This window comes from Balaenoptera borealis (genome assembly GCF_965194805.1).
Source record: "Balaenoptera borealis genome assembly, chromosome: 19".
NCBI lineage: Eukaryota > Metazoa > Chordata > Mammalia > Artiodactyla > Balaenopteridae > Balaenoptera > Balaenoptera borealis.
Genome location: NC_138878.1, coordinates 53,939,937 through 53,962,079, shown reverse-complemented (window position 1 = coordinate 53,962,079; position 22,143 = coordinate 53,939,937). Strand labels below are relative to the sequence as shown.

The 22,143-nt window shown below is 43.0% G+C and overlaps 1 protein-coding gene across 5 annotated transcripts in view; it reads left to right on the top strand.

The window, feature by feature from the left end:
- Nucleotides 1–13,114: 13,114 nt before the first annotated feature.
- Nucleotides 13,115–22,143, top strand: part of ZNF793 (zinc finger protein 793) — a 35,804-nt gene continuing 26,775 nt past the window's right edge. For 3 of the 5 annotated variants that reach the window (XM_082367414.1, XM_082367413.1, XM_082367412.1), the window contains exons 1-2: nt 13,115–13,260; nt 14,586–14,727. The gene's annotated coding sequence lies outside the window, so the exon portion shown is untranslated. Of the gene's footprint in view, nt 13,261–14,585; nt 14,728–16,477; nt 16,738–22,143 lie in introns of all 5 variants that reach the window. The other 2 variants (XM_082367411.1, XM_082367410.1) reach the window with 2 other exon arrangements.

Here is a 22,143-nt window from a genome sequence, read left to right as displayed (position 1 = left end):
AAATGGAAAGATGGATGGATGAATAGATGGTTGGATTGTTGAGACTCCCGGCCAGGCCAGGCTTACCAAGCAGGATGAAAGGGGGTGGGGGAGAGATGTTGAGGGGTGGGGGAGGAAGAACGGCTGGGAGGAGGGGCTTTCAACAGATTCCTGGAAGGTACTTGGAAAGGCAGGGACTCCTGCCCCGTGTGGCACAAGGGCATAGGCCTCCTCCGCCCATGTCTAGGGGAGGTACCGCTTTCGGGGTTAATAGATTTTTGGGCGACAGGGGCCATCACTTTGAGCGGGGACATGGGGATTTCTTTTTTTTAATTTATTTATTTATTTATTTATTTATTTAATTATTTTTGGCTGTGTTGGGTCTGCGTTTCTGTGCGAGGGCTTTCTCTGGTTGTGACGAGTGAGGGCCACTCTTCATCGCGGTGCGCGGGCCTCTCACTGTCGTGGCCTCTCTTGTTGCGGAGCACAGGCTCCAGACGCGCAGGCTCAGTAGTTGTGGCTCACGGGCTTAGTTGCTCCGTGGCATGTGGGATCTTCCCAGACCAGGGGTCGAACCCGTGTCCCCTGCATTGGCAGGCAGATTCTCAACCACTGCGCCACCAGGGAAGCCCAGGGATCTTTTTTTGCCGTCCTCAGTACTAGATTTCATGACAACCCCCCATCCCCACACCTTCCTCCCATCTGACAGCATTCCCACCAACCTGGATCTGGATTTGGGTCTACACAGCATCTCGCCACCAGGTGCAGCTGCCATTGTGGCGGTGGCGGTGCCAGCGCAGGCAGCGTCAAAGATGGCGACATAGATACAGAGATCTGGGATGTCGGTAACGTGGGAAGAGGAAGGCTGGCATACATTCCCTACCTCCCACCAACTCCCCTCCTTTCTCCTGTCTCCTCTCGCCTCAGACTACCCAGATTGCTAGAGTTGAAGACCGCCTTCCAACCGCTGGTGCCGGGGACAGAAACACAACAAGGCCGGTTGCTATGCGATAGGTTGGCTAGGCTCTGGGAGAGCGCCACCGTGGCGTCGTGGAACAGACTCAGAGATCTCGGCAGTTGGCAGGCGTAGGCGAAGGCTGTGTCTGGTGCTCTATGAAGGGCCTGTGGCCTATGTCTTCCAGTGGTCCAGGGCACGGACGGATGGATAAATGGAAAGGTGGATGGATCGACGGATGGATGAATAGATGGATGGATTGTTGGGCCTCCTGAGAGTGGAGGAAAGCCAGGTCAGGCTTATCAAGCAGGATTAAAAGAGTGGGGGAATGAAGTTGGGGGGCTGGGGAGGAAGAATGGTGGGGAGAAGGGGCTTTCAACAGATTCCTAGAAGGCACTGGGAGAGGCACGAGCCCGCTCCCCATTTGGCGCTAGGGCATGGGCATCCTCTGCCCACGTCTAGTGGAGGGAACCACTCTCGGGGTCAATGGATTTTCAGGCGACACGACCATAATTTTGAGCAAGGACTTGGGGATCTTTATCGCTGCTCGCCACACCAGATTTCATCCTCCCTCTCCCCAACCCCAATTGACTCCATTATCATTCATCTAGATCCGGAATTGGGTAGACTCTGCGTCTCGCCACCAGGTCCAGCGGCTACCGCGGTGGCGGCGTTGTCAAAGATGGCAGCACATACTCAGAGATCCGGGATATTGGTAACCCAAGGAGAGAAAGGCTGGCACACCCTCCCTACCTCCTATCATTTCCCTTATGTCCTCTCCCTCTTACTCTCTGACAACCCAGCTTGCCAGGGTTGAAGCCCGCCCTCCCACTGCGCATGCGCGGGACACAACGGCAGCTAGCTTCGGAAAGACAGGCACGGTTGTCATTGGAAGGGTAAGCTAGGCTGTCGGGAAGCCGGCGCGCCGTTAGGCTGTTGGCAGGGGCAGGTGAAGGCTGTGGCCTGTGCTTTCTTAAGGGCCTGTGGCCTGTGCTTCTAGTGGTCCAGCGGATAGATGGAAGGATATGGATGGACAGAAAAATGGATGGATAAATGGAAAGTTGGATGGATGAATAGATTTGATGGATTGTTGGGGCCCCGGAGAGTGGAGGAAAGCCCGGCCAGGCTAGGCTTACCAAGCAGGATTAAAGGGGGTGGGAGAGAGAGGTTGGGGGGAGGAGCTGGGGAGGAAGAATGGCGGGGAGAAGGGGCTTTTAAGAGATTCCTGGAAGGCACTGCGAAAGGCAGGACATGGGCCTCCTCTGCCCATGGGGATGTGCTGCCTTCGAGGTCGATGGATTTTCGCCTTACAGGACCATCACTTCCAGCAGGACTTGGGGATCTTCATGAGCCCCTCCGCAACCAGATTTCATCGCGACCCCTTCCTCCATTTCCACCCGCTGGAATACAGGTTTGGGTTCACGGTGGTGCAAAGCATGTCTGCGTCTTGCCACCAAGGCCAGCTGCCACTGTGGCAGCGCCGGCGGCTGCGCCCACGGTGGCAGCAGAAACCCAGAGATCTGGGATCTCGCGGACCTGAGGAGATCTCCCCCTATCCAACACCCCACCCCCGCCCGCCCCACCCCCCGCAAGAGTCCAGCTTTCCATTGTTGAAGACCGCCCTCGAACAGCGCAGGCACTGGCCAAGGAGCGCTGGTGGCTTCAGTGACCAAGATGGTTGCTAAAGATGGGTCCTCCAAGATCAGGGGGAGCGAGAGCTCCCTCTGGTGGTGGGAAGGAGCAGGCTGTGGCCCGTGCTCCATTTTAGGGCCTGTGGCCTCAGTCTTCCAGTGATCCAGTAGATGGATGGAATGAAGGATGAAGGATGATGGACAGATGGATGGATGGATTGTTGGGGCTACAGAGAATGGAGGAATGCGGTCTGGGCCAGTCTGACCAAGCAGGATCAGAAGCCTACCAGTGGAATCCCTTCCTCCCGCCATGCTTCAGAGAGTGCCTGGGGCTATCCTGGAAGAGGACTGCCTTGTAACCCCCGAGATGGGACTGCTTGTGTATTTCTGGGTGGCTTTGCTCCCTTATAGGTTTCAAAGCAGGGAGTCAGAAGGAATTCCCGTGCGGTCCAGTGGTTAGGACTCCTCACTTTCACTGCCAAGGGCCTGGTTCAATCCCTGGTTGGGGAACTAAGATCCCAAAGCCAGGGCAGGGCGAAAAAAAAAAAAAAATCATGGAGCCAGAGCCAGAGCCTGAGGAGATGCCCCTGTGGGTGGATGAATGGGGCTTGTCCAATGGGCCTGGGACTCCCTGCAGTCCCTATTCTTCCTGATGACCTTGTGGCTGTATTGCTGTGTTTGGTTGTGACTGAATATGACTTCTTTTCCCTCGTTTTTGTCGGGTTTTCTTAAGGTGTGCCTGACTTTTCGATGGCTTTGGACTGGCAGTGTAGGAAGCCCCTCTCCATCCTGAAAGGCACCATTTCAAACACAAAAACACAAGAAGACCTTATCAGGAACTCATTTTCGACTTCCAGGAAAGGTGCCCAAAGAGGTCAAAGAAGGTGCTCGTGACTCTAACGCCCCCATACCTCCAGTCTTCTTCCCCCAGTGCTAAACTCTTACCTAATCATACTGCCATGATCCAGAAGAGGAAAGTCACTCTGGGACAATATAATTGACTCCTCTGTAGACTTTATGGTAAATTTATCACTTATCCACTTTCAGTTTAGCTGTTTTTTTGGCCTACCAGCCCTTCATCTTCTTGCTTTGACTCTTTTTACTGGGAAGTCAGTCCTGGTGGGGGGGTGTGTGTGAGTGTTCCAGCCAAGGAACACTCCTTGGAAAGTGTCCCATCTGTCTCTCTGGCTTTTGTTTTTTGCCTTGTCCAGATATATGACGGGAACAGTGTGCGGATGGAGGGTGCAGGAGACGGGAGAAGCAGTGTTTCCAGGAAGGTACTCTAAGAGGCATGGCTCTCCTTGGGTAGAGGTTTTGGAATTGCCCCTGTGGAACTAGGAAGTTGCTAGCCCACCAATGTGCCGAGCTCAGGAGATATCACTCTCCTTGACCAGGCCCTCTGTAGCCCAGCCCTCCTTGGTAGCCCCAGGTAAAGGTGGTAAGGTGGGATGCTTTTGCCATGTCTAGGAATGCACTCTAGAAGTCAGGGCCCCCGGGGGTTGAGACCCATATTGGGTCCCTTTTTGCTATGTCTGAGAGAGCCACTGGTCTCACAGTAAATGAATTTTCAGTTGACACTATCACTTTGGGACTCAGGGACCTTCATCTCCCTGTCCCCTCATCAGCCACATTCTCTCCTCACAAGGCTGAAGAGGTGGCAAATGGAAACTAGGATCCATTTGTGCTGTGGGATCCCTGTCTCAGGGCTTTGTTGACTGTGTGAGTGTGACTATCCCTGCAGGAGTCCACCAGAAACAAAACAACAGGGCTTCCCTGGTGGCGCAGTGGTTAAGAATCCACCTGCCAATGCAGGGGACACGGGTTCGAGTCCTGGTCTGGGAAGACCCCACATGCTGCGGAGCAACTAAGTCCGTGCACCACAACTACTGAGCCTGTGCTCTACAGCCCGCGAGCCACAACTACTGAGCCCACACACCACAACTACTGAAGCCCACATGCCTAGAGCCCATGCTCTGCAACAGGAGAGGCCACCGCAGTGAGAAGCCCACGCACCGCAGCAAACAGTAGCCCCCACTCGCTGCAACTAGAGAAAGCCTGCACACAGCAACGAATACCCAGGGCAGCCAAAAATAAATAAATAAAATAAATTTATTAAAAACAAAACAAAACAAACAACAAACCTAATAACACAATCCTAACAAGAAACTTCATTATCAACTCATTTTAGCCTTATAGAAAAGGTGCAATGACAGTTCAAGTAGAGTTCTTACAACATCTCACCACCCCTCTTACTCTAAAGGTAACCACATAACTAACCACTGTAGATATTTTGAGAACCAGAAATTCACAGAGGGACAATGTTATAAACTGAGCTACAGATCTTATTGGAAATTCTGCCATTTTTGCACTAACGTCTTTTTAAATTTTTGATCCAGGATCCACTTTGCATTCAGCTGCTATTTCTCCTTAGCCTTTTGCCATCTTCCACATTTCCTCAATCTCTCCTTATCTTTCATGACCTTTATGCATGTTTATTTTGTGTAAGTCGTAGAAAAAATAAAATGAAATTATAATAGAATTCTTTATTGTCATTTAAATCATTTTTTCTCACCAACATATATTTGTTTCTTCTGGGACATGCTATTGTCATATACGTCTCTGTTGACATGCTGTCTTTGTACAGAATTACTTTTTGTTTCGATGCAAAATCCTATTTCAGGTTGCTTCACGTATCAATACAATGGGATGAAGCCATTAATTCATGGTTCTTCTTGGCCTTTTTATTCCTGTTGTCCAGTGACTTCATCTGCAATACGACCATTTTTCTTTCATTCTTAGATATATCCAATTGTGTTTAACTCTTTGCTTTTTCTTATTAGCACTTTATCTCATGGCTTCTACCATTTTTCATTAAGCCCATCCTAGGGAATTCCCTGGCAGTCCAGTGGTTAAGACTGGGTGCTTTCATTGCTGGGTTCAATACCTGGTAGGGGAACTAAGACGTGGCAAGGGAAAAAAAAAAGTCCAATGCAATGGACTTGGTGCAATGTTTGCTCCTTTGAAGGCCATTCTTATTTTTCTGGAAGCTTCTAAGATCTTGTTTTTTGCCTTCAGCAAATTTCCTTTTTACGATCCTAGTTAGGATTTGTTGTTGTTGTTAGTCCTCTTGGGGTTCTAAGTGCATCTTAAAATTGTGCCTTGGTGTCATCTGTCAATTTTGGAATCTCCAAAAGTCAGAACTTTCTCTGTCTTCTTACCTTCTAGTATCCCCATTTCACAAATGTGAGACTTTTACAAGGTACTGTATACCTTGTGCTTGTATTAGGTCTTAATTCTCTTATCATTTTCTCCTCATACTCTATTCTGGAATTCATGTCATCTCTTCCACTTGGCTAACATTTTCCTCCCCCATGTCTATCTCTGTTCAACCTATCTGTTGAGTCCTTTCTTTCAGTTATTTGAATGTCATGAAAATCCCCATTTGGATAATTTTTCTTCTATAACAGCTTCCTTTGCCAAAACTCAAATCGTCTATATCTTTTTATATACTACTAGGTGTAGTTATTTTTGTATCCAGGCTGTATGCTTTAAATTAGCTTTATTGTGGTATGACTTGCATAAAATAAAAAAAAATAAATGCACTCATTTTAAGTATGAAGTGTGATGATTTTGGACAAACATAACTGGAAGTGGGGAATGGCCATAATAAAAACCTAAAATGTGTGAGTGGGCAGCCTTTAAGGATCTTTCTTTTTCATTTTGTTAACATACTTAATAACTACGTCAATTTCATTATTATAACCATTTTAAAGATGCCAAAAGTATGGCACAGAAAATTTAAGACGATTCCCATGTGCTCAAATAGTTTGGTTTTTTAAAATTATTTATTTATTTATTTTGGCTGTGCCGGGTTTTAGTTGCGGCATGCGGGGTCTTCGTGCGGCACGTGGGATCTTTAGTTACAGCACGTGGGATCTTTATTTGCAGCACACAGACTTCTTAGTTGCGGCATGAACGCGGGATCTAGTTCCCTAACCAGGGATCGAACCCACGTCCCCTGCATTGGGAGCACGGAGTCTTATCCACTGGACCACGAGGGAAGTCCCTCAAATAGTTTCTTATTTACTGTTTCCTGGGCCCTTGGCCATATGGATGGAACCTGAGAGTGGCCTCTAGTTGCTGAGAGTGGCTCCTGGCTGACAGCCAGCAAGGAAACAGAGATCTCTGTCCTGCAAACATAAGGACTAAATTCTGTCTACAACAAGAATGAGTTTGGAAGTGGATTTTTCCTCAGACCCTTCAAAATGGGAACTTAAACTGGCCACCACCTTGATTTCAGCCTTTTGATACCCAGAGCAGAGAACCAAGCATGCCATGCCAGACTTCTGACCTACAGAATTGTGAGCTAATATATGGATATGCTCTTGAGCTGTTAAGTTTGTGGTCCGTTATGCAGCAATAAAAAACGAATACAGATTTTGGTGGTGGCTTGCCTTCCAGTTAATTAATTATGCCTTGGCTCCCATTTGATCAAAGAGATGCCATTTTTCATTGGTTTGGTCCAATCAGTTATCATCTAATTGTTCCCTAAGATAATTTTGTTTCAGAATCATGTAAGTAATTTCATTTTTAAAGTTTTTATTTTTTTTATTTAAGTATAGTTGATTTACAATGTATTAGTTTCAGGTGTACATCAAAGTAATTCAGTTTTTCATATATATATATATATATATATATATATATATATATATATATATACACACACACACATATATATACACTCATACATATAGATAGATGTTCTTTTTCAGATTCCTTCCCCATATAGGTTATTACAAGATATTGAATATATTTCCCTGTGCTATACAGTAGATCCTTGTTGTTTATCTATTTTATATATAGTAGTGTATATCTGTTAACCCCAAACTTCTAATTTATCCCTCCCCCCCTTCCCCTTTGGTAACCATAAGATTGTTTTCTATGTCTGTGAGTTGTTTCTGTTTTATAAATACGTTTATTTGTATCATTTTTTAGATTCCCCATATAAGTGATATCATATGATATTTGTCTTTATCTGACTTACTTCATTTAGCATTGTAATAGGGGCAGGGCGGGCACACAGCCTAGAGTAGATGGAACTGCTTATACTGACTACTGTTTCTGCAGGGTCTCACTCATGTGGTTCTGTTCCCTTGCATGACTGATCATCTGTGACAGCTTGCTGGTCACTGTCCCTGAAAAAATTATGTGTGGAGGAATAGGCATAATATAGGTATGCCCTCCTTCAGAGTGTATCTTCATTTGCCCTGCAAGGTACTACCCGTCAAGACCGCCTCAAACCAAGTTCATAGTGTGAAGTTCCTTAATTGACTGATTCAGGTTTTGAGTCCGTAATGTCCCATATCTGATAAACTTTACAAAGGAAAAAAAAAGAAACTTACCCCAGGAAAAGCATGCCAGAATTGCCGAGAGTGGATCCCAATCATTAAAATTTTTAAAATCTGGGTGAATTTAAGATGTAACTAGAATTGACAGCCCCTGGACTTGAGAGATGGGCAAGGTAAAGGAACCAAGTCGTAAAAGAGAAACATATTTAAAATTAAATATTATGTCTAAATGTGAGCTTAAGCTGCGGTCACTGGTACATGGCACTGACCATAAGCAAAAGACCAGAATCTACTGTTTTTTTCTTTTTACCTTTTAATATAGAAAAGAAAAGAAGAAAAAAAAAAGCAAACATACACAAAAATAGAGAGAAAAGATTAATTAATCACCATGTATTCATTACCCAGATCCAACAATTATCAACATTTCCCCAATTTTGTGTTAAGAAAAATTATCAAAAACTAGGAAATAAGGAAACTATACTGTGTCATCCTGTGTGCCTTTTCAAAGTCATGCTAGGGCATGGTCTAACAAACCCACCCAAAATCTAACAAATCATTTTAGAGAAAGGTTCCCTAAACTCAGCACTGTTCACATTTTGGGCCAGATAACTCTTTGTTGTGCAAGGTTGTCCTCTATATGGTGGAAAGCATCCCTGGCCTCTATCCACCACATGCCAGTAGCACCTCCCCTCCCCCTAAGTCATCTCCAGAGATTGCCTAATGTGCCCTGGGGATTAAAACTGCACCAGTTTGAGAACCCACTTCTCTAGCAGAATGTAACTTTGTTTGATGGGCTTTTTACTACTAATGAGGATGCAGACTATATAGATAAATGTTAACTTGGAGACAATTGGTACATTTCATATATTTGTCTGTTATAGATGCAAACTGATTCTGTAAAGAAAAGATAATCTTAAAGGTTATGGTTTTACTGCCGTGTAGGACATTAAATAGTTTTGTATCTAACATTGCAATCTTATTCCAAGATTCTTTATTCCACTGACTAAATACCTGTTTACTTTGAACCAAATTTCCAATCATGCTAGTTCCCTCATTAATAAGTTAAGCGAATCTCTGAATATCTGTAAGAACTCTAATTTTCAACTTTTTGAAAATTATACTTTGAGACTTGTATCGCCAGTTACCACCAGCACCATCATCCCTGGCTCCAGACAGGACAGGATGGGGTGTAGCCTCAGCTCATGCCAGGCTACTCTCAAGATCCATCTTGATCCAGGGGACAGTCACATCCATCACATCCTATCTAGATCTGGAACAGTCTTCACTCATGCAAGGGCAAAGCCCTATTTCTACTCAGGCCAGGGCACAGTCCTTTCTGCTACAGAGCAGGGAAGAGCTATGCCTCCTTTTTAGGCCACATTTGGGGCCCGGTATCCCTTTAAATGATGACAGTGTAGAGGGCCACCACACCTGGTTCAACAGGCTGAGACCTATCAGCCAAGGGAATAAATAAGAGCTGATGGTCAGTGCAGGCTGGGTTAGCCCAGAGCCTTTAATTTGCCAAACCACAAACCCTTGGAGGCTCCTTTCTCTAATTCCTCTGCCTAGAGGGGGCACTGCCATAAGCCATAAGTGTTCATGATGGTCTTGACAGGGTCTCATCTTTCCACAGACTATAGTAAAGTGCTGTCAGTTCTTCTTCCATGCCTCTCTCTTTTCCCTAGACTACACGATCACTCAATACCCTGAACACTCTTTTTCTTCAAAAATTTAAGGTACAATTTACATATAATAAATGCACAAATCATAAGTGTTTACTTTGATGAGTCTTGACAACTCTTGAAACCACCACCCTAAACAACATATAGAACATTTTCACCACCCCAGGAAATTCTCTTCAGAGAATTCAACAGTCACTAGAGTCAACTGCGTTCTGAGTTATAACTCAACAGATTTGTTTTGCCTGTTCTTGAGCTTCACATAAATTGAATCCTACAGTGTATACTCTTTTGTAAACACTCTTCTTTTACCCATTTTCTCTTTCCTTGTGTACTCCGCCCCCCACCAGACCTCAACATCTTGAGTATCCTTTATTTTTATTGGAGACCTCAGTCTTCTCTTTGTTCCCTAATTCAGTGCCTTAAATATACTGAAGTAAAAAATTTAACAATAATGGTGATGATTCTTTACCTTCGTATAAAATAGACATACTTGGCTCAGAGTCCTTCTTTTTTACTTACTAGCTGGGTGATTATGGGTTGGTCACCTCATCTCTATAGTGCATTTTCTTTAGGATGGTGATGATAACATTGTTTTCATAGTGTTTGTGGACGTCTTTAAGGTTGTTCCTTAAATATTTCTAGCTCTCCCCATTCCAAGCTTATGGTAAGATTGTATTTCTATCATGTGGTTGGGTGACTACTCAGTGAGCAGTGAGAGGAAATGGTATGTGTCATTTCTGAAGCAGAGCATTTAATTCCCAGCATAAGACACTCCAAGGCTCTCTTTCCTTCTGCCTTTACAACTGGTGCTAGAATGAGGGTAGCCCTTGAAGTGAGAAGGCCGGCAACAGGCCAGGCATGTAACGGGGACTCTCTAAATGGTTATTTTTGTTAATTACTATAATCACTTCAAAGCACTGTCACATAAACCACTTGTATTAATTCAAATGAAGCAAGACTCTTAAACTTCGTTAAATTTTAAATATCTAGCAGAGCCATGGGCCTTTTATTTCTCTATCATGCAGGAGAGGAGGAAATTGCTAATAATCCCCTCTGGTTTGATAGAACAATCTCACAAGTTTAGGAACTTGTTTAAGGAATCCAGAGATGTCAATTATAGCATTTTTACCACAGCATCCAAGTTATTGATTGCTGCATAACACGTTACTCCCAAACTCAGCAGCTAAAAACAAATATTTAATAGCTTACACATTATATGAAGGTCAAGGATCTGGGACCTGCTAGCTGGGTGGTTCTGAGTCCCGCATGTGGTTGCAGTCATCTCAAGGTTTAACTAGGGTACAGGATCTGCTTTCAAGATGACCCCTTGATACAAGAATGCATCAGTTCCTCCCTGGCTGTTGGCAGGAGATCTCAGTTCCTTGCTACATGGGTCTCTTCATAGGCTATCTCAGTGTCCTCAGTGACATGGCAACTAACTTCTCCAGAGTAAGTTATTTGAGAGAAAGAGCATGAGCACCTCCAAGACAGAAGCTGAGGTGTCATTTACAACTTAATCTCAGCAGTGACAAGCCATCACTTCTATTATATACTATTAGTCTCACAAATTTGCCTTGGTACAACGTGGAAGGGGACTACACAAGGGTGTGACTACCAGGAGGTAGGAATTGTTGGGAGTTATTTTAGAGGTCAGCTGTTATACCACTTGGTAAGACCACCAAATATAATTTTTTTATTTTTTTAAAGCTATTTTCATAGGACAAGGCAATCATTTCTAGAGATGTTCCAAAACAATGCCTGTGATGTGCAGAACACTGCTTTGGATGCATTAAAAACAGGACTCTGGTGAATGCTATCTCTACCCCACCACTTTGCCTGGGCACTCACCATGCCCATATGCTGATGGCTGGCTTCTTCCCAACTACAGACTCTACTTCAGATCTGCCCACAAGGCAGGCTGAAAATGCTACAGCTTTAAGGCCCTTACAATAGCCCTCAACAATGAGGAACCAGAGATGACATATAACTATCTCAGCTTCATCAGCCCTTGAGTGGGACAGTTTGGAGGTGATTTCTACACAATCTCCCAGAGTTCCCCACAGGACTGAGCCCCCATTGCTCACAGGGGTACTCTGGCTCATGGATGCACTCTGTGTTGGTTTCCATTCCTCCCCTGTCTCACTTACCCATCGTCTACCTGTCAAATAAACTGCTTGCACTCACACCAGTGTTTCAGGTCGTCTTCTGGAGCATGAAAATAAAGGAAAACCTCACTCAAATGGAGTAGGGTGGCCTGAAAGGGGAGCTCTCAGGCAGTACCACTCCATGTCAATTACAGGAAGAACTGACCCCAACAGAAGAATCAACAGGAAAGAATCATCAATCACAGGCCTCAACAAGAAGAGATGAACATTGCATCTCCTACAAGAAATCCACTACCTCAGCAACTCAGCCAATGAGAAACTCTCATAACTCTGCATTTTCACTTTTCTCCAAAGGACTTTTCTTCAAAACAACCCCTCCCAACTACCTCCTTTTTCTCTATAAAATAACAGTTCCTCTCCTTTGTTTGGTGGACTTGCCTATGATTTTTGCTGTAGCTTGCTCGTCCGGAATTGCAATTCTCTGCTATTCCAGAATAAACCCATTTTCTGGTATTTCTTTTTTTTTAAGTTTCATTTTATTTATTTTATTTATGGCTGTGTTGGGTCTTCGTTTCTGTGCGAGGGCTTTCTCTAGTTGTGGCAAGTGGGGGCCACTCTTCATCGCGGTGCGCGGGCCTCTCACTATCGCGGCCTCTCCTGTTGCGGAGCACAGGCTCCAGACACGCAGGCTCAGTAATTGTGGCTCACGGGCCCAGCTGCTCCGTGGCATGTGGGATCGTCCCAGACCAGGGCTCGAATCCGTGTGCCCTGCATTGGCAAGCGGATTCTCAACCACTGCGCCACCAGGGAAGCCCTGGTATTTCATTTTTAATGTCAAAAAGCGTCAAGCCACCTAGATAAAGACTCGGCTTTCAACGTATTCTTTCAATAGCCGGCTAAGAACCTCCTACTTGCCCTCTCTTGCAGCTCCGCCCCCTCCGTAAAGTATCGCTGGGGCCTCAGCCTCCGCAAGAGAAGAGCCTCTCTTCTTCGCTATTCTCCAAATACTAGAGCTGGCCCAGAAAAAGTTTCACCTTGCTTTACAGACGTTCCTCCTGAGAGATGGCCGCGCCCATTTCACGTGAAAAGCGGTATAACGGACGCGGCCATCTTACCTCACTGCCTGCGCAGCTGGAGACAAAGAAAGCTCAATTTCCAGGTCAGGGAGCCTCTATATTGGTCTCAACAGGTTTGGGCTTCTGAGACGCTAAAAGCAGCAGTGACGTCTGTGTTTAGGGACCCCGGAACACTTGCTTCTCCCCGCCCTAAAATAGCCTAATCGTCTAACAAAGGGCCTAGCCATTCGCCGTACGGCACAGATTTAAACATGGCCGCCCCCGGCGAGAGGTTGTCAAGCAGGCGCGGCCATCATACCTACCGTTAAAATTCAGAAACCCAGAATCCTGTTCTCTGGAAGGTTGCCAGGTGGCGGCCGACAGCCTCAAAGATGCGACTGAGTCTGCGCACGGCCACTCCGGATGGGAAATGCTCATTCCGTGGAGAGGCGGCGTGGTGCGGCAGTTTCAGGTTACGGGCGCGGATGCGGGGAAAATGGGAAAGGTCAGTGTGAGAAACAGTCCAAATTCAGGACCTGTGTAGGAGGGCGACCAGACGGCTACGGTGGCCCACCTGGGTCAGTCATGGGAACCCATAAGGCTCAGAGACTGAGGGTACTGAAGGGTTAAGTGATTGGGCGTCTGAGCCTCTTGGGGGAGAGAGTCTGTGGTGGCGGGTTTGTGTGAGTCAGTGTCAGTGTCTGTGAAGAAGATGGATTGGGAGTATATGGGTATCAATAAACGAGTATTCTTGATTGAGAGAGTGCGTGGGGGTCAGTTTATGGTAGTCTTCAAGGGTCTGAGGCCAAGTGGGTTTCTTCGAAGACACTGATTTGAATGGCGTTAGGGCTCAGTGATCAGAAGCCTGAGGGGTCAGGGATTGGAGGTTCTAAGTTCTGTTTGGGTACCTGGAACTGGTGATTGTGGAAACTTCGAGGTTCAGTTCTGAGGGTGGTCAGTGAGGATCAGTGTTTGGAGAAATCTTTAGGCCATCAGTGATGAAGACTCCCTTTAGATCATCGATGGGGGTATCTGAGGGCATCAGTGACTGGACTTTTGTATATCAGGGAATGGGGAATAGAGGGATCAATGGGGGGAAGATGTCAGTGATTGGGACTGTTAGTAATTGTGGGGGGAGGTAGGACAGTGGGAGTCAGCGATTGATCCCCAGTCTTTGGGATAGCATTGGAAATCAGTGTGGGTTCGCCATCAGGGATCTGTGTAATTCACTGTTTCACTGTTCGGCAATCAGAATGGATCAGTGAGTTTTGTAGTCACTGACTAAGTGGTCCTTGATGGTCAAATTTGGCATTCCGGGATATCTGTGACTACAAGGACCTCTGGGAGTTATAGATTGGAGACACCGCGTGTGTCTGTGATTAGGAGGCTTAATGGGGGGTTGGTGTTGAGGCTTGCAAAATGCAGACGTTGGGGATGGGAGAGTCAAGGATTTGAGGCTGCATCCCTGCACAGTGGGAACACACTTCACCCATGTGACATGCCCCAGCTGATGAGCAGCCAGTTCCGTTCAGTTCGTTAGGGCCAAAGCCCACCTCAAAACTCTTTTTGAAACCTCCCTCTCTGGGAATTGCCTGGCAGTCCAGTGGGTAGGACTGCGTGCTTTCACTACTGAGGGCCCAGGTTCAATCCCTGGTGGGGGAACTAAGATCCTGCAAGCCACGGGGAGCAACCAAAAAAAAAAAGAAACCTTCGTCTCCCTTTTTTACCGTTCCCCACATTAGTGAAAGTGCTTTGAAAGGATCAAGTGTTAGAATTCTCTAAAGTAACATCTTGTTAAAAATGCATATTTCTCCTAATATTTCCTTTAAGGTTCTTTCTGGAAAATGTAATGACATGTCCATCTGTGACAGCATCCGAAGAGTCAGCCTGGTTTCTGGAAATCTATTCTGACTCCATGGCAGCTAGGATGGATGTAACTTTGCCTGTGGTTAGAAAACAAAGGGTTTACTGAGTAAGTATCTAAACTGATGTAAAAGATTTGCTGAAGGAGCAAACCTTGAGAGCATTCGGAAAATACTTTTATCTAGGCTTAACTTTAAAATAATGTTCTCACCAAACACACACACACACACACACACACAAAGAAAGAAAAAAAAGGTAATTATGTGAGGTGATGGAGATGTTAACTAACCCTGTCGTGGTAATCATTTTGCAATGCATACATGTATCACATCAGGGCATTGTACACCTTAAACTTACACAGTGTTATATGTCAATTATATCTCTATAAGGATGGGGGAAAAAAAGATGAATTATGGAAGGAAAAGAAACTGGATCTAGAAGTTACTGTGTTCTAAGAATTTTTTTGCTTCGTTCTGTGTTTTTTACGCATGGCACGTTTGACCTCCTTGAATCTGTGCCATATAAAATCCTGGTAGAACAATTCAATAAACGTAAAACCACAATAACAACCGCAAAAACAAAAGTTAAAGCTACTTTTAGAAACTGTTCTTCACTGAAATTAAAGTCAAACTAATGGTGATTAAGATGGACTGAGACAAAATTACAAATGAAATGCAAATAAGATTTTGACCATTAGCTTAATAAAAGGGTGAAATGCTGAAACAGTATTTTAATTGTTTTTATAAATATTACATTCAATCCTTATGTAGTCTTTAGACAAAACACAATGAGTATATCACCTTAAGGAGCAAAGGAAGTTGAGAGGTAAGGCAGGTAACATCTTTCAGAAGCCATACATGTCAAGCTTTCATTTTTAGAGCAGACAGTTCCTGATTTCTACCTGCACAGAATCAAAGATACAGAACACATATGCATGGGTAGGGAGTTAGGGCATTTTCTTTTTCTTGTAGCTCTTTTCCTTCATCACCTACACTGTGCTTAATGCCAGGTTTGGGAGCAAATACTTTTTCTTTTTTAAGTTTTTAACATAAATCTTTTATTGAGATGTAAAATGCATAGAAAAATATACATACAGCTCAATGAATTGTCACAAAGAGAACACCCCTGGGCGTTCAGATCAGAAGACAACGTTCTAGCACCCTGAAATTCTCATGATACCCCCTCCCAGTTACTACCCTGCCATGGGGAACCATTCTCCCAATTCTAACATTACAGATTAATTTTGTCGGTTCTTGAACTCTAATTAAATGGAATATCTATACCTGATGGGGTGGCAGTATGTGGGTCTATGTGAAAAAATTTTTTAAGTTTGAATACAGATTGTTTCATTTTATTTATGCAAGAAACATTTTTCCAGGTCGTTTCCAGATCTGGACACAGATACACAGACAGTCGAGTATTCTTATGTTAAGGCTACAGCTCAGTGAATTTTTATATTGCAGAGAACTGTGTAAACACAACGTAGATCACGATATACATCATTTCTAGCATGCCGAAGCCTTCCTTATCAGTCAATACCCACTGCCGCCCCTGGGTATAATTCAGTGGATTAATTTTGCCTGTTTTTGAACTTGAATTAAATGGAATCATAGAAATAATCTGAAGCCAAAACATTCATACAATGTGGAAGTTTTGTCTGAAATTCTGAAACCAGACACACACCAGGATAAAATTCTGTTCTATAGCCCTGGCTTGGCCATTTGAGATTGCCTGTTTTCTGTTATTCCCTCTGGAATCCAAAAACATAAACATTTAAGTGAACCCTGCAGTTTGGGGTGAATTTGGAGTCAGGATCCTGTTAATGAAGTTAACAAGTTAAGGCTGGTTCTTCTTTGTAGGTAATTTGGAGGGGGACCTCAGAGACCCCTGGTCAAAATCTCTTAGCCTTTGGAGACTGGCAATTGGCTGCAGAGACTGAATAAGGCAGCTTGAAAAAGAGCCTGCAGGGAATTCCCTGGCGGTCCAGTGGATAGGACTCGGCACTTTCACTGCTGTGGCCCGGGTTTGATCCCTGGTCAGGAAACTAAGATACTGCAAGCAGCGGGTCATGGCCAAAAAACAAAAAAGCCTCCATGTGGTTGCCTGCCTCCATTTGACAGTAAGTTGTAGACATGATAGCCCTTTTTACCCCTAACGTGAATTTCCTGAGTACAAGAACATTTTCTTATATGACCACAATATAATTATCAAAAGCAGGAAAGTTAACATTGAAACACTATTATTATTTAAAAAAATTTTTTTCACATCTTTATTGGAGTATAAATGCTTTACAATGTTGTGTTAGTTTCTGCTGTACAACAGAGTGAATCAGGTATATGTATACATATATCCCCACATCCCCTCCCTCTCAAGCCTCCCTCCCACCCTCCCTATCCCACCCCTCTAGGTCATCACAAAGCCTCGAGCTGATCTCCCTGTGCTATGCAGCAGCTTCCCACTAGCCATCCATTTTATATTTGATTGTGTATATACATCAATGCTACTCTCTTACTTCATCCCAGCTTCCCCTTCCCCCTCCATGCCCTCAAGTCTGTTCTCTACGTCTGTGTCTTTATTCCTGCCCTGCCACTAGGTTCATCAGTCCCGCTTTTTTAAATTCTATATATATGCGTTAGCATACAGTATTTGTTTCTCTCTTTCTGACTTACTTCACTCTGTATGACAGATTCTAGGTCCATCCACCTCACTCCAAATAACTCAATTTCGTTCCTTTTTATGGCTGAGTAATATTCCATTGTATATATGTGCCACATCGTCTTTATCCAGTCATCTATTGATGGACATTTAGGTTGCTTCCATGTCCTGGCTATTATAAATAGTGCTGCAGTGAACATTGTGGTACATGTCTCTTTTTGAATTATGGTTTTCTCGGGGCATATGCCCAGTAGTGGGATTGCTGGGTCATATGGTAGTTCTGTTTTTAGTTTTTTAAGGAACCTCCATACTGTCCTCCGTAGTGGCTGTATCAATTTACATTCCCACCAACAGTGCAAGAGGGTTCCCTTTTCTCCACACCCTCTCCAGCATTTATTGTTTGTAGAATTTTTGCTGATGGCCATTCTGATACCTCATTGTGGTTTTGATTTGCATTTCTCTAATGATTAGTGATATTGAACATCTTTTCATACATTTGTTGCCATCTGTATGTCTTCTTTGGAGAAATGTCTATTTAGGTCTTAACGCCCATTTTTGGACTGGGTTGTTTGTTTTTGTGATATTGAGCTGCATGAGCTGCTTGTACATTTTGGAGATTAATCCTTTGTCAGTTGCTTCATTTGCAAATATTTTCTCTCTTTCTGAGGGTTGTCTTTTCTTCTTGTTTATGGTTTCCCTTGCTGTGCAAAAGCTTTTAAGTTTCATTAGGTCCCATTTGAAACAGTATTATTATTGAAACAGTATTATTATTGTTATCATAGTAGCATCAAGTGAAAAAAAAATCAAAAACAAAACACACAACATAAGAGCTGTGAGTTGAGTTTTATTCAGTGTCTTACTGAGAACTATAGCCCAGGAGACAACCTGTCAGCTCTGAGGAACTGCTACGAAGAGGTAGGGGAGAAGCCAGTATGTATATGATTTTTTTTGACTGGGAAATACATGTAGTCAAGCATATAAAGATTATTGCTAGTCACAAAGAACAAACATCTCAAGTTAATGATTTTAGTGCTTTTCTGTGTATGGAAGAATTTGGGGTCATTGAAATTCTTCCTTAGATATGCATCTTAACTATCTAGGTGCCCTTCTAACCAAAGCACAGAGTGCCTCCTGTCTTTTCCATTCTCAATTTCCCTCAGGGCACACTGTCAGTAGGCACCCACAGTGGCTAATGACTTGATACTTGTAGAACTGGAATGGTGAGCAACATTTTTTGTTTACAGCTGTCTCATCCACAGACCTTATTTAGATTTCTTTAACTGTCCCAATAATGTCCTTTATAACAATTATGTTTTTCTGGTCCAGGAATCTAATCCAGGATTACATGTTGCATTTAGTTGTCATGTCTCTTTAGAGTCCTTTAATTTGGAATATTTTCTCAGTCACTTTTTGCCTCTTTTGACCTTGATGTTTTGAGGAGTACAAGCTAGTTATTTTTATAGGATGTCCTTCATTTGAGTTTTTCTGATTTTCCTTATGAAATATGTACATTTCTGATTGCTACTGGAGTTATGGTGTGTCCTCAATGTCACATATCAGGAGATGCATGATGTTGGTTTGTCATATTGCTGGTAATGTTAACTATGATCATTTGGTTGAGGTTATCCACTGTAACCTTAATAGTGGGTTGTTCACTATAAAGTTATGTTAGTAAGTATCTTATGGGGGCATTTTTTGAGACCATGTAAATAACCTCAAACTTTCATTCACTAGTGTTAATATTATCCTTTAATGATTGTTGCCTGAGTCAATTACTACTGTTATGGTTGCCAAATGATGATTTTCTAATTGTATCATTCCCTTATATTGATTAGTTGGAGCTTTCCCTTATCCCCCATGTATTTATCAGTATAAATATGATAGTGCGTCCTAGTTACATATAAAACAGGAGCTACACATTAGTAACTTACAAGCTGTTTACAGTGTTGCGTTAGATCATGAGCCAGAGCTCAAACCTTCTAAATCTCAAAGAAAACATCTTGGGAGATTGACTAGTTTACAGAGAAAGAGTTGTCAGATCATGTGACAAATAACCCACATAGACAGGAAACCTCTAGGGTCCCACTCTGGCCAGATAGATTTCTAAAGTGCTGTCACAATGAGGGATTTGGGAGCTAGAGAAGGAAAAGAAACGGACTGTCAGAAATGTAGTAGAACTGTCAAAACCTGATGAAATGATCCATACATATTGTAAAACCCAAGTCATGGTTTTATTGATTCTGTGACAGTGTATCATATTGTATTTTTAAAAAATCTTGGTGGAAAAGGTCAGATGAGATTATGTGGGATAGTTTCTTCAGTTGAGTTATACCAAACTGTGGGTAGTTTTCTGTGGTTTTATTTTCTGTCTTGATTAAATGTTTAATCAAAGAAGTTAGAAGATATATATGAAAAGTGGAAGGAATCAATAGATACAAACGGAGAAATTAATGAGTTAAAAAAGAAGAAAGGGAAAACTGATAAATCTGATTTTTTTAAAAATCAAAAATATAGATTAAACCACTAGCAAACCTTATCAAGTCAAGAGGAAATTAACAGATATACAAATACTGCAAAAAAGGAGAATAACCATATCATTAAGAAATATCTTTGTAAAACTTTACATTAATATATTTTCAAGGCTGATGCAAAGAATGATTTTCTAGGAATATATGGATATACGAAAATTCCATACAAAGAGAAGGAAAACTAAAAGCTGTGCAAATTTGAAATACTCAGAAAGGTACCTGTACACCACCTCCTGCCATTCCCTATTTCTCTTCTCAAAAAAGAAAGACAAGGCTTAGATAGTTCAGTTGGTGTTTGAGATTTGAAGTAGTTTCCAAATAACTTACAGTTCTTCAAATAGTTAAATTCTCCGAGGGAATTTATAAAGGAGGAGAATGCTACCACCTGTTTTTATAAAGTCATCAGTGTTGCTGTCAACAAAAAATTAGTCAGTTGATCTAAGAAAGAAATGGAAAACTTTATTCAAGCCAAATTTGAGGACTATAACCCGGGGAGAGCATCTCAGAAAGCTCTGAGAACTGTTCTACCTGTTAGAAGTCAAGGCACAGTTATATAAATGTTTTGAGACAGAGTTTTGTACAGTAAATGATATATTATTGACAGTTTACACAATCTAGATCTAAGCATCATCGTGGCCCCTTACAAGATCAAGAAGGAATGTTATCTTTTAAGGAGTTGTCTTGTTGATGCTAGGAGAATGTTGCTCTTTATGGTTGAGCAGGTGTTTCTGCCCATGGGGGAGGTTTGGTTGATGCATAATGCAGATGCACAATGCACAACAGCAGAGAGAGGAAGCCAGAGGTCAGAGAAAATTTTTTATGTTTGAATTTTTCCTTGACAGAAAATATGGATTTTATTTCACATTGCACTGATTGCAAAACTAGAAAAGGTGGGATTGCATAAGAAAACTATAGACCAACTTTGTGAATATATATGCAAAATCTTTTTTAAAAAATAAACAGTATATTCAAATAATAATGCATTCTGACTGAGAGGAAATTCATTCTAAAGATTTAAGGAAAGTTCATGTTTTTTTTTGAATTTTATTTTATTTTTTATACAGCAGGTTCTTATTAGTTATCTATTTTATACATATTAGTGTATACATGTCAATCCCAATCTGCCAATTCATCACACCACCACCACTCCCCACCCCCCCCTGCCACTTTCCCCCCTTGGTGTCCATACATTTGTTCTCTATATCTGTGTCTCTATTTCTGCCCTGCAAACCAGTTCATCTGTACCATTTTTCTAGGCTCCACATATATGCGTTAATATACAATATTTGTTTTTCTCTTTCTGACTTACTTCACTCTGTATAACAGTCTCTAGATCCATCCACGTCTCTACAAATGACCCAATTTTGTTCCTTTCTGTGGCTGACTAATATTCCATTATATATATGTACCACAAATGACCCAATTTCGTTCCTTTTTATGGCTGAGTAATATTCCATTGTATACATGTACCACATCTTTTTTATCCATTCGTCTGTCAATGGGAATTTAGGTTTCTTCCATGACCTGGCTATTGTAAATAGTGCTGCAGTGAACATTGGGGTGCATGTGTCTTTTTTTTTTTTTTTAATTTTATTTATTTATTTATTTTTGCTGTGTCGGGTCTCCGTTTCTGTGCGAGGGCTTTCTCCAGTTGCGGCAAGCCGGGGCCACTCTTCATCGCGGTGCGCGGGCCTCTCACTATCGCAGCCTCTCTTGTTGCAGAGCACAGGCTCCAAACGCGCAGGCTCAGTAGTTGTGGCTCACGGGCCTAGTCGCTCCGTGGCATGTGGGATCTTCCTGGACCAGGGCTCGAACCCGTGTCCCCTGCATTGGCAGGCAGATTCTCAACCACTGCGCCACCAGGGAAGCCCTGCATGTGTCTTTTTGAATTATGGTTTTCTCTGGGTATATGCCCAGTAGTGGGATTGCTGGGTCATATGGTAATTCTGTTTTTAGTTTTTTAAGGAACCTCCATACTGTTCTCCATAGTGGCTGTATCAATTTATATTCCCACCAACAGTGCAAGAGGGTTCCCTTTTCTTCACACCCCCTCCAGCATTTGTTGTTTGTAGATTTTCTGATGATGCCCATTCTAACTGTGTGAGGTGATACCTCACTGTAGTTTTGATTTGCATTTCTCTAATAATTAGTGATGTTAAGCAGCTTTTCATGTGCTTCTTGCCCATCTGTATGTCTTCTTTGGAGAAATGTCTATTTAGGTCTTCTGCCCATTTTTGGATTGGGTTGTTTGTTTTTTTAATATTGAGCTGCATGAGCTGCTTGTGTATTTTGGAGATTAATCCTTTGTCCGTTGATACGTTTGCAAATATTTTCTCCCATTC